We start from the raw sequence: 13169 nt of genomic DNA on the forward strand, positions 1-13169 counted from the left end.
CAGACCCAGGACCAGCACAGCATGTGGAAAGGCAGTGAAAGGAAAGGCGGAGACCTCCACTTCAGCCCTGCCCCCTCCCTATCTAGCTCCGACTGGTCAGCAAACTGGTTCCCAGCCATGCAGCCCCAGGAAATGGCATTGATGGTGCCTGGACCCAAAGTCATGTCTGTGGGGTTCATCTCCTGGAGGAGGATCCCTGGCCACACACTTGGGGTGGACAGATCCCTCTCCCTGGAAATTCCCCTTTGGGGTGGGCAGATCCCTCCACCTAGCAATTTGCAGTTCACAGACCCCAGAATGCAGGGCCAGAGACGGGGACACTCCCAGAGTTACCTGGGACATCCCTGTATGTGTTTGGTTGTGGATCAGAGGGTACACCAAGGAGGGAGAGGCTTGTTAAACACACAGCCACCTGCCCCTCACCAGAGACAGAGACCCTGGGGCTGGGGAGGAATCCAGTCCATTCGCTCCAGACACCCACCCCAGGCTCAGGAGCAGTGCAGAGGAGAGACAGGGGCTGGCTCCGAGTGAGAGAGACACCCGTCATTCCCAAACCCTCTTTGCAGAGGACCACGAAGAACCCACCAAGCAGGGTAAGGAAAGAAGAAAACAAACAAGGACTCATGACCCGGGCCCACCTCTCACTCCAGCCCCAAGTCACTTCCTCTTCATGTAAAGCAGGTGTTATTTTGTTTGCGGCTCTTCAGCTGCCAGGTGGGGATGCAAATGAGAAAAGCTGAGACTCAATTGTTTAACAGAAAGAAGAGAAAACCAGAAGATGTCGGGACACCAGAGCCTGTTGCTTTTCGAGGCCTTTTAGGATAGGGCAGCAGATGAAGGTGGCCTCAGAAAAAGATGATTGGGGAAGGAGGAGGTTACTGCGGTTCCCTCACCTAGCCTGGGGGCCCCTTCTCTTCACCAACACCTACAAACCCTTGGCCTCAAAACCCAGGCAGTGTTCCGGCCACCTCATGTAGCAAAGGGAGCCTGGAGAGAGAGGATGGGCCCTGGGTCACACACAGAGTGGCCAGACTGGGTGGAGACCTGCGTGTCCCGGCACCAGGAGTCTCTCCACGAGCCTCTGCAATTTCTCAAACTTCAGTGAGATGAAGACTCATTTTTGCAACTTGATCTCTATTTGCTGCACTGTTGGCCATTTCAAGCTTGTACCCGCCGTCAGCAAAAGGAAGTATTAATAAGCTCGCCCACATAAACCCACTGTGCCCACTGCTCAAACCACCGCAAACTAATTTTTCCAGGCTGCTGCCAGGTTAGGCTCCCTTGGTGTTAATTTCCTGCTCAGTAAAGCAGTGAGTCATCTCCGTCCCTTCTCTCCAGCTCTCACTATTGCTCTGAGACCAGAGTCTGCAGCAGAGGGGTCACATGGAATCCTTTAGTACAGAAGTTCGCAACCTGGGCGAGGAGGGGCAGTGACCGCCAGCCGGCTCCTTGGAAACTGCCCCCAGTTGATTCCGAAAACACACCTGAGCCGAGAAGCTCCATGCAATCTGGAATTCCTGGAGTTCTTGTCAGCGTCCACTGCCATGCAGGACTCTGGGGCACTTGGCTTGTCATTGGCTAAAAGATGGGCTGGGTTCGAGGTGCAGATAGCTGCATTTTAGCTGCTGGTGCTGAGTCTCACTTGGAGGAATGCTGTCTGCCACGCGACCACCAGGTGGCGCACAATACCTCGCGGCGACTGGACCGGGCACGGCTGCCTCTTATTAATCCCACGGAGAAAACAGAAGCTGGAAATGCCACCGGGGTGAGGCTTGACCAAGAACAGTAGACTCAAAATGGCTCCCTGTGGACCAAGTTCAGCTGAATGGAACAGAAAAATATGTTCACAGCAGCTTCAACAAGAGACAGTCGTGTTTCTCTGTAAACACAGTCCTGAGTGGCTTAGGGGCCCCATGAAGGCCCAGGACACGCAGCCTCCTTTCTCCTCATGGCCTCCAGCTGGGATGTGGCCCCCAGCCTCCTAGTCCACGGTGACTGCCAGAGCTCCAGCCATCTCATACAAGTTAGGCAGTAGGATGGAGGAGGGGACAGAGAACCACCTTCACTGTGCTTGCCGGAATTCGCAGACATCACTTGTCTTACAACTCATTGGCCAAGCCTTAGCCGTGGAGGCTGGGGGTGGGCTCTTTTGCTGGGCTTTGCTACCCCCAAGTAATTTCAGGCTTTAGTTTGGAAGAAGAATGTGAGGATGGCTATCTCACAGCGACGTCAGCCACTTGTGAATATGCGCCACTGGAGTTCCCCTGTGCCAACCCAGCGTATTTTCCATTCCCTGGAAACCTCAATAACTGGGGCTCACTTCCTGCCTGCCCCTTAACCGATTTGACTCCCAAATATGTGTCCCATGTCCATATTCTTCTCTTACACGCCAAGACCTGTGCCTCTACCTAAACGTCCTGTAAGAACCTCACACTCCACATGTCTAAGCTGGTTTATCACCTCCTCTACCCCCTGCACAGGCCAGCCCTTCCTACTGTGCTCCCCAGCCCAGGGTCTATCATCGTGTCCCTTGACCCAAGCCAAGAACCGAGAGCCTAGGCACCCTCTTCCCTCCACACAGCCCCTCTGCCATCTACCTCTGAGTCCCACCTTCCCAGCGTTTCCTGAATTTTTTCCATCTTTCCTTTCCCCATGATGACTTACTGCTCATCACCCTGAGACCCCAGGCTTGCCTCCATCAGACCAACCTCAATACGGCTTCCAGAGGGGTTGCTCTGAAATCCAAATCAAACCCTGTCACCCTTCTGATTGAAGGCTCCATGGCTCCCAATATTTTCAACGTGATTTATCAAGACCTTGAGAATCTGACCCATCCCTACATCCCCCACGTATCAGTTAGCATGGGGTAAGCATTTAACATGTGCACAAACCAGACAGTGACTCCCTCCGTCCTCACAGCTCCTCTCTGAGGTGGCGGGTGAGAGTCTGGGTTATTATTATTCAGCAAATACTCACACTCCTCCTGTATAGACTCCCCCGCTCATTGATGTTGGACTTGACCACCTGACGTGTTTTGGCCCTGGGGCTGTTGGAGGATGGAACTAGCAGAAGCACTCCATGCGCCCGCATGGCTTGGCTCCTTGTGTGCACTCCACAAGTCCAGGGTAAGAAGAGCTTCCTCCAGAGAGCCTCTGCTGTGCCCCAGGACAAACTCGGTGCAAGCACCTGAACTCGTGTCAAACCCAGGCTACCTACAGCCTAAGGCAGGGCCATCCAGCCACACCTATCCTGGATCAGCCAAATTATAGTCATCTGAGACCTGTAAGTATGAGAGTAATTAACACTGGTTGTCATAATGCACTGAGTTTGAGAGCTGCTTGTTATTATTTTAGAGACAGAGTCTCTCTCTGTCTTCCAGGATGGAGTGCGGTGGTGCAATCACAGGTCACTCCTGCAGCCTTGAACTCCTGGGCTCAAGCAATCCTCCCACCTGAGCCTCCTAAATATCTGGGACTACAGGTGTGCACCATGCCTGGCTAATTTTTTTTTTTTAGAGTAGGGGTCTCACTATGTTGCCCAGGCTGGTCTCAAACTCCTGGGCTCAGTGATCCTCCTGCCTCGGCCTCCCAAGGTGCTGAGGTGACAGGTGTCAACCACTGCACCTGGCCTGGGCAGCATTACTTCGACAAAATTATGACATCCTCATTTCCAGCCACACCAAAACTTGTTTCCACCTCAGTGCCTTGCATCTTCTGATTCCTCTGCGTCTGCCTCTCCTGGCCTTTTACCCAGCACATCCAGTTCAAATGTCACTTCCCAAAGAGACTTTCTCCATGGGATCCAGCCCCCACAGCCCTGTCTTCTGCCCTCACTGTTGCTGTAGGGAATTGCCTTATGCACTTGCACTTACTCTGTCTCTCTCTCCAGTGAGAACCCAGGCTCTGTAGCATGGAGCACTTGCGGGTACCAGGGCCTCTTCCCTGTGCTTACCCAGCTGCTCTCACACCTGGCCTCACTTGCCTCTCTGCTTCGCTGGGTTGAAAGCCCCTGGCTCATTTTTACACCTCGAGGGCCCACACCTCTGGGACCTGGAACAGAGCAGGCCCTTGGTAAACCTGGATTTCCAGTCAAGTTTGATGTTTCCAGCTTGCTGGGGGGAGGGCACCTTCTTTCTGGGTGGAAGAGACCCTATCCTGCTTCTGGACTCTGGGTGGGATGGAGGAGTCTCCTGGTTTAGAGACGCTTTTCTAGAGTCCAGACTGGCCTTCCTCTGTGATATTGTCCCTGCCCCCAGCTCCAGAGCAGGAAAAACCGGCCCAGGGCAAGGTCTGTAACTTGGGGATCAAAGGGCTGCTGCTGCAGCCAAGCCTCTGCAGAGTGAACTTGAGCTCCCTCCCCAGCCACACTGCACATGCACTGCATTCACCCTTGCAGCCCCTGTGACCCAGCCCAGGCAGCCTCAGCCCGTCCCCTCCTTGCTTAGTGAGGCCAGAGTCCCTGTTTATTGAATATCTGGACTACACTACAAAGAGGTGAAATCAGAGGCCCCACGCCCTCAAGGCCACTGCTGCTTAGTGGGAAGCACTGATTCATGAGGAAGTAACTAGAAATCGTGGTGTAAATGCAGAGGTTACCTCTCCCTGCAGGCTGGGGTATGGCGAGGGGAGGGTCTGGCAGAGTTCCAATGCATCAGAGTGAGCCAGACTTGGGGAACTGTGGAGGGGGCATTCCAACCGAGGGCAACAGCTTGATTGAAGGCACACAGTTGAGAAACATCACTGCATTCTGTGCTGGGAGCTGTAATAGTCCAGGGTGCCTGGAGTAAAATGTGACAGGTGGGCAGTTTCCCGGCTGAGCCTGGAGAGGGCCCGACCTTAGGGTTTACTGCACAGCTGGCAGGGCCTTGGCAGAGCTATCTGCATGGCAGTGGCACAAAGAGATCTCTGAGCTTGCCATGATGACAGCGGGGTGGGGGGTGGATTAGGAAGGAACAAAAACAGAGAAATCATGCAGGAGACAGAAAATCTTCATACAAGGGATGATAGGAGTCTAAATCAGGGCCAAAGTAGGAGGCTTTGAAAGAAGAGGCACATCCAGGAAGGATCCTAGAGGTTAAAGCACCAGAGCTTAGAGAATCCAGGACACACAGAAGGAAGGAGGGGGCTTCAAGCTTGGGCACAGATATACTGCCACCGCCCGCATCGGGACCCAGGTGGGAGAGCTGGACTGCAGGGTGGGGGTGGGAAATGTTACCAAGGGGGTAGGAGTCGAGGGCATGTGTCAAAGCCCAGCTTGTTCCTGAGCCTGCAGGAATGGTCGTGGATGGCACGGGAACAGTTGGGCTGCGGGGTGGGGAAGCTGCTGGGGCAGAGCATATTAGCAGCGGATCAGCAGCAGAGAGTGAAGGAGACAGGGCAAAATAGGGAGCTTGGAAAAGGGGGCCAACGTCTCTACTGAGCTGAGAAAATGAGGCAGAGTGACAGAGACGAAAACGCAGAGGGAGGGAGACAGAGACTCAGAGAGAGACAGAGCATGTGCATACCCAGCACAGGCAGCTGGGGCTCCACCCCCATCCCCAGGAGCCACACCTTTACAATGTCTTTCCCAAGCCACCCTCTCCTGGAGCCTCTCCTTCAGGCTCCTCTTTACCACTGATACCGGTCATTTTATGTTACTTAGGACCTTTTTGGTTGCAAGTGATAAAACTTCAACTTGAACAAGATCAAGAAGAAGGAGATGAACTTTGACAAGATGCCTGGGAGTCGAGCCCAGTAAAGGAAGGTTCAACAACCAGACCCTGGAGAAGGGCGGGGACCGGCCTCTAGGAGGAGCTGGCCGGGCGCTCACGCCTGAACTGGTTGATTTCATTCTCATCTTTTTCGACTTGCAGGGCCATGGTCTTTGAGGACACTGCAGGCCCTGCAGCCTGAGAGAGAGTCTCTATTCCCAGGCCAGTTTGCAAACTCCCAAGAAAGACATCTCAGGGCCCAGGACCATGGACCATGGACCATGGACCATGGACCATGGGGCAATGGACGGACCTGTAGGAACATTGCGGCTGAGTGGGGAGGGCAGTGCCCAGAAGAACATGCTGGGGCCAGGCACAGGGAAAACAATAGATAGGCCCTGAGGTCAGACGGCCACAGCAGAAGTGCCTCCTCACACTGGGACTCCCTCCTCCTCCTTCTCCTTCACCTCCTCCTCTCTCTCCATCTCTCTCTCTCTTTTTTTTTTTTTTTTTTTGAGACGGAGTCTCGATCTGTCACCCAGGCTGGAGTGCAGTGGCGCGATCTCGGCTCACTGCAAGCTCCGCCTCCCAGGTTGACGTCCTTCTCCTGCCTCAGCCTCCTGAGTACCTGGGATTACAGGCGCCCACCAACACACCCAGCTAATTTTTTGTATTTTTAGTAGAGACAGGGTTTCACCGTGTTAGCCAGGATGGTCTCGTGATCTCCTGACCTCGTGATCCGCCCGCCTCCGCCTCCCAAAGTGCTGGGATTACAGCCGTGAGCCACCACGCCCGGTCTCTCTCTATCTCTCTCTCCATAACTCTCTCTCCCTCTTTCTCTGTCTCTATTTGTCCCTCTCTTCTCCCCTCTCTCCCCTACCCCCTACCCCTACCAGACGGGGGGCTCCCTGCTTCTTCCCATCCCACATCACCCCCCCTGGCTTTCTCAGCCCTCTTGTCCTGCAGATTTTGTGGCCTTTGCACACTCACCACATTCTTGTTCCACCGTGGCACTCAGGGTCTCCATGGCTACCTATGCCCAGAGCTAAACAAAGCGCTGGTGTAGCTGGGCTCCGGCCAGGACCCAGGGTGGCAGGCCCAGGACCTCCAGCTGTTTCCGCTGAAGCGGCGGGGCCACCGCCAGCTCTCTTGGCAGCCTTGGCACTGCTGAGTCAGACTGGGCTTTCTGTTTCCATAAAACATGTTTCAGAGATTTATGAGGTAATCATGTGCTCACTACAGAAAAATTCGAAAACACATACAAATATAAAGGATCTATTTCTCCTCGGTCTTTTACTTATGCAAATTTTAAAACAAACGTCGACTTAGTCTATATATAGCTTTTGCTTAACTTCCTATCAAGAGCATTTACCCGGCTCGTAATGTGTTCATGATATTCGTTTATGGATTACAAATACAATAGCGGACAGTTACTACTCTGCTAAATACTTTTTGCTGGCTATTTTATTTAACAAACTACCACGTGGCTTCCCCAAGAACATTAGATTCCCCATTTCACAAATGTGGAAGCTGAGGTTTAGAGTGGTTGAATAAATTGTTCACAGTCACACAGCTAGTACGTGGCAGGTCCCAACTTTGAGGCCAAATCACCTTGTTTCACAGCCAATGTCATTTCTCTCCATGACCCCTCCTGCCTGTGCACCACAGGTCACAGGTGTGCATGAGGTGTCTGTGTATCACAGGAGGGCATCACCACTCTTCTCCACGGGCTGAGCTGTGTCCCACCAGGACAGTGGTGGAGGGTGCTTCCCAGGAGGAGTGACATCCTGTTTGTAAGCCACCAGCTTGTAAGTCATGGAGTTGCATGTGGTGGCATGGCGGAAGCCTGGCTGTGCTCTGTGGGCCAAGGGCATGGGGGATAGGCAGCCCTTCATGGCAAAGAGTCAAAGAGTAATTCAGAAAACCAGAATTTGAATAGAATCACCTCAACTTTTAAAGACTGCATACCAAAACCCCAAGCAAATATCACATCCAATGGAGAAACCTTAGAAACATCCCCATTTAGATTGGCAAGAAGATAAGGTGCCTGTTAGCATTGCTGCTATGTAACAAAGAGCCAGAGTCAGGGCCAATGTTATAAAACAAGAAAAAGAAATGGGAGGTGTAGAAGTTGGAAGGAGGAAAGAGATTAAGATGTTATTTGTGGACTATATGAAAATTTGCATAGAAATTTCAACTAATTATTAAAACTAATAACAGGGTCACTGGATGGATGTAAAGTCAACTTACAAAGATCAGTAACACTTTCTCTATACCACATTAACCACCTATAAAATATAGGAGAAAATAAGACATATATACATATAAGAAAATAGGATACCTTTCATAATAGCAACACAACCTATAAAATGCCTGAAAAAAAAATACTAGTCCTCTGTAAAGGAAATTTTACCCTCTAACAAAGGAGATAAAAGTGGATCTAAATAAACAGAATAATCTGTGTTGTTGGATTGGACAACTTAATATAAAAGTATCAATTCTACCCAATTATTACCACAATTGTTATCCTAATCAAATTTCAACTGTCCTTTTTTAGAAATGCACTACATTTATCCTAAAATTTATAAGGAAGAATAAAAGTTCCCAAATTACTACCATAATTTTTTTAAAGATGTTACAGGATCTCTGGGGTGTCGGCTTTTCTGACTGGAAACCTCTGTGGCCACGGCGCCTGTGCCCGAGTTCTTGTCCTGTGTCCAGGAAGAATGAGGTACACAGACAAGTGATGGGTAAAGAAGAAGAAGAGTTTTATTTAGTGTTAGAACAGCTCAGAGGAGTGGGTAGTTCCTTTCTATAGGCAGGTCCTCCATTGAGTGTTCAGCTCTCAGCAGAGGAGGCCTGGAGAGGGTGGCTCCTGTCTGCAGGCAAGTCATTCGGAGGTCTCCGCAGGTCTCTGAAGCTCTCAGCAGACAGGGTAGCTCCTCTCTGCACACTGGTCATCTCTGCAGCTCTCAGCAGAGAGGGTACTCCTCTCTGCACATTGATCGTCTCTTCAGATCTCAGCGGAGAGGGAACTCCTCTCTGCAGCTGGTCGTCCTGTCCCATCATCTCTCTGCCCTCTTCATCTTCTGGCCATCCTCCGTGCCTTAAGTCTGGCAGCCGCACTAGTCGCTTTTAACTGGCTGTCAGAGGCCCGGTATTTTTCTTTCATTTTGACTATTGTGGAGCTTAGGGACTCCGAAGAAAAGGACAGAAAGATTTGCTTTTACTCACCCTTCCACAGATCCCAGATGAGCCAAGAAGAATGTATCTCACCAGAAGGAATATAACCCGAAAATCATAGTAATAAGAAGGTAAATTGCTGGCATCATAAACCAAAATAGAAACTTGGATATAGACCCATGTGTGTACAAGAACTTGGTTTATGGCAGAGAAGTCACCACAAGTCAGTGTAGAAAGAAGAACACGTGTAGCAAATGATTGCTGAGAAAACTAGCTCCTTAATAGGGGGTGGAGGGTGTTGGATTCCCACCACACCCATATGCGGAGGTGGGCTCCAGGTGAATTAAAGACCTCAATGTGAAAGATGTGACTATAAAGCCAATAGAAAAAATAACAATCATGTATTTGATACCTGGGGTTGGATTCAGGGAAGCTTTCATAAGAAAGACCTAAAAAGCACAAACTATAAGGCAAAACTTGATGTTTTCCCTATATAAAAATTAAGAATTTATATTCAAAACTGGATTTCCAAATGCAAAAGAATGAAACTGGACCCTTGTCTTACACCATACACAAAAATCAACTCAAAATGGATAAAAGATCTTAAAGGTAAGACCTGAAACCATAAAACTCCTAGAAGAAAACAAGCGGGAAAAAGTTTTTGACATTGGCCCTGGCAATGACTTTTTGGATACCACACCAAAAACTCAGACTACAAAAGCAAAAATAAATCAATGGGATTGCATCAAACTAAAAAGCTTCTGCACAGCAAAGCAAACAATCAACAACAACAAAAAAGGCAACCAACAAATCAGGGAAAAATATTTGTAAACCACGTATCTAATAAGGAGTTAATATCGAAAATGCCTTTTAAAAACGCATACAACTCAATAGCAAAAACAACAAACAATCCAATTTAAAAATGGGCAAAGAACCTGAATAGACATTTCTCCAGAGAAGACATAAAAATGACCAACAGATATATGAAAGATGCCCAACATCACTAATGATCAGGTAAATGTAAATCAAAACCAATATGAGATACCACCTCACATCTGTCAAGGTGACCATTACCAAAAAGACTAGAGATTACAAGTGTTAGTGTTGGTGTGGAGAAAACGGAACCTTCCTTGTACACTATGGGTGAGAATATAAGCTCGTTTAGCCATTATAAAAAACAATATAGAAGTTCCTCAAAAAAATTAAAAATAAAATTACCTTATAATCCAGCAATCCCATTACTGGCCATATACCCAGAGAAAATGAGATCACCACCTCATAAAGATATCTGCACTCCCAAGTTCATTGCAGCATTATTCACAATAGCCAAGATACAGAAAGAGCCTAGATGTCTGTCAGTGGACAAATGGATAAAGAAAGTGTGGTATGTATACACAGTGGAATATTAATTATGCTTTATAAAGGAGATCCTGCCATTTGACACAATGTAGACAGAGCTGGAGTACATTATGCTAACTGAAATAAGCCAGATACAGAAAGACAAATATAGTGTGATCAAACTTATATGTGGAATCTTAAAAAAGAAAAAAAGAAAGAAAGGCAAATACACAAAGATAGAGAACAAAACAGTGGTTACCAGGGGTAAGGTGGGAGGAAGAAATGGGGAGATGTGAGTCAAAGGACACGAAATAGCAGATATGTAGGATGGACAAATCTAAAGATCCAGACATGAGGACTTTGGTTACTAATAGTGTATCATATTGGGAATTTTTGCTAAATGAGTATATTGTAACTACTCTTACCAAAAAAAAAAGTGCTAATATAAGATGATGGATATGTTACTTTACTTCACTACAGTAATTATTTTACTGTCTACATGGATCTCATAACATCATGTTGTACGCCTTAAATATACACAATAAAATTTATTTTTAAAAAATCTAATTGATACAACTCAGCACTCCGGAGGACCCACCACAGGTAAAAGTTAACTTATTATGACCATTCAGGGGCAAAAAGAATTTCTATTTAAGGGATACTGTAGACAAGGCCAGGTGCAGTGGTTCACACCTATACTCCCAGCACTTTGGGGGGCCAAGGTGGTTGGATTGCTTGAGCTCAGGAGTTTGAGACAACCTGGGCAACTTTGCAAAACCCCGTCTCTACCAAAAATACAAAAATTAGCTGGGCATGGTGGCGCATGCCTGTGGTCCCAACAACTGGAAAGTCTGGGAGGATCACTGGAGCCCAGGAAGTTGAAGCTTCAGTGAGCCATGTTCGTGCCACTGTGTTGCAGCCTAAGTGACAGAGCAAGATCCTGTCTCAATCAATCAATCAATAAAGAATACCATAGACAAAACTAACATACGGAAGCCTGATTAGAAAAAGGCATTTGCAATGTCTAAAACTGACTGAGTATTAATGGCCGGGCACCGTAGCTCATACCTGTAATCCTAACACTTTGGGAGGCCAAAGCAAGAGAATCACTTGAGCTCAGGAGTTCAAGACCAACCTAGGCAACATAGTGAGACCTCGTTTTTATTTAAAAAAAAAACAAAAACTGACTTAGCATTAACGGAACATACAAGAAAGGAAAGCTAATAGAAAATTAAAATTACAGTGACAGAAACATTTAATCCCATGAGAATGGAAAACATCGGAAAGTATATATAATTGGCATCTGTTCATTCATGGCTCCCCAAAATCTTTTGTCTCTTTTTGAGACAAGGTCTCTCTCTGTTGCTCAGGTTGGAATGCAATGGTGCAGTCACAGCTCACTGCAGTCTCAACCTCCTGGACTCAAGCGATCCTCCCACCTCAGCCTCCCAAGTAGCTGGGAGTAGAGGCAGGTGCCACCACACCCAGCTAATTTATTTTTTGTAGAGACAGGGTTTCACTATGTTTCCCAGGCTGGTCTTGAACTCCTGGGCTCCAGTGATCCTCCAGCATCAGCCTCCCAAAGTGCTGGGATTACAGGCATGAGACACCATGCCCCCAGCCTTCCTAAAATTTTTTTTTTTTTTTTTTGGAGACAGGGTCTCACTCTCACCCAGGCTGGAGTGCAGTGGCATGGTGGCACGATCTTGGCTCACTACAGTCTCTGCCTCCTGGGCTCAAGCGATCCTCCCACCTCAGCCTCCCGAGTAGCTGGGACTATGGGTGTGCACCACCATGCCCAGCTAATTTTTGTGTTTTCAGTAGAGATGGGGTTTCACCATGTTAACCAGGCTGGTGTCAAACTCCTGGCCTCAAGTGATCCACCTGCCTCAGCCTCCCAAAGTGCTGGGAATATAGGCGTGAACCATCATGCCCAGCCCCCAGAAACTTTTGAACACTTCTTCCCCAAGTGAACATTGCCTTCCTAACACTGGAGAGTGGGGAGGAGCCCACATTTTTGAGCCTCAGTTATTGTTAGGGAATGGACATGGGATTTAGGTTCCACTAACCACATATGGGCCCATGACACTTGTATTTAGACCTGAGTTATGTGGGGAAGAAGGAAAGTGCAGAGGTCCCATTGAGGTTGGTAGCAGAAGCCGTGCACTGTTGGAGCTGGTGGCTGATGGGGCTTCCTGCTCTAGAAACTCTTGACTGAGGCAGAGGCAAGGGGCTGGTCTGTGGTATCACACGGGAAGTCATTCTTGGAAGCTCATTCTTGAGTCTGTTTCTTCCAAGCTTCAAGATCCTATGATCTACCACAAACCCCAAATCAATCCTTTTCTTCTTAAACTGAGTAGAGGGGATTCTGCAGCTAATAACCTTATCAACAGATTTGCTCCTACCAGATGTTAATGAGAATTCACTTATTCAACAAATATTTACTGTATGCCTTCCAGGGAGACAAAATCTTTTTTCACTAGGAGCTTCTAAGTTTGTGGAGACAGACAACAAAGAAATAAACATGTGCGTGGGGTGTGTGTGTGTGTGTGTGTGTTTGAGAGATGTCAAGTGGTGGTACGGGCTATGGAGAAACATTTTAAAGCTCAGCAAATGAGGTCACTATTTTATATGGGTGGGTCAGGAAGTCTTTCACAAGGTGCCCTTGGAGCAGAGACCAGAAGGGATGAGGAGAGCGTCATGGGGATGCCTGGAGAGACAGCATTTCTGCAGGAAAAAGGGCAGAGGTGAGAGAAGGCTTGCCTTGTTTTTGGACTGGCAAGGAGGCCAGTATAGCTGGAACAGAGAGAGTGAAAGTTACATCGCTCCCACTCATCAGAAAATTCAACACACACACATACACACACACACCTGCCATACATGCACACACACACCCTGCTATGTGCACACACATATGCACGTGCACACACACAGAGACATATGCACACCCTGCCACACA

At 48.4% G+C, this 13169-nt stretch overlaps 1 long non-coding RNA gene across 1 annotated transcript; it reads right to left on the minus strand.

The window, feature by feature from the left end:
* Positions 1-1058: 1058 nt before the first annotated feature.
* On the minus strand, positions 1059-6756 carry LOC134758864 (uncharacterized). The gene is made up of 3 exons (XR_010134528.1): positions 6680-6756; positions 4596-4777; positions 1059-1821 (listed from the first exon to the last, which is right to left on the minus strand). It is a non-coding gene; the product is annotated as an uncharacterized lncRNA (long non-coding RNA).
* Between the last annotated feature and the right edge of the window lie 6413 nt (positions 6757-13169).

The sequence above is a fragment of the Gorilla gorilla genome, chromosome 6 (genome assembly GCF_029281585.2).
Source record: "Gorilla gorilla gorilla isolate KB3781 chromosome 6, NHGRI_mGorGor1-v2.1_pri, whole genome shotgun sequence".
NCBI classification, from domain to species: Eukaryota; Metazoa; Chordata; class Mammalia; order Primates; family Hominidae; genus Gorilla; species Gorilla gorilla.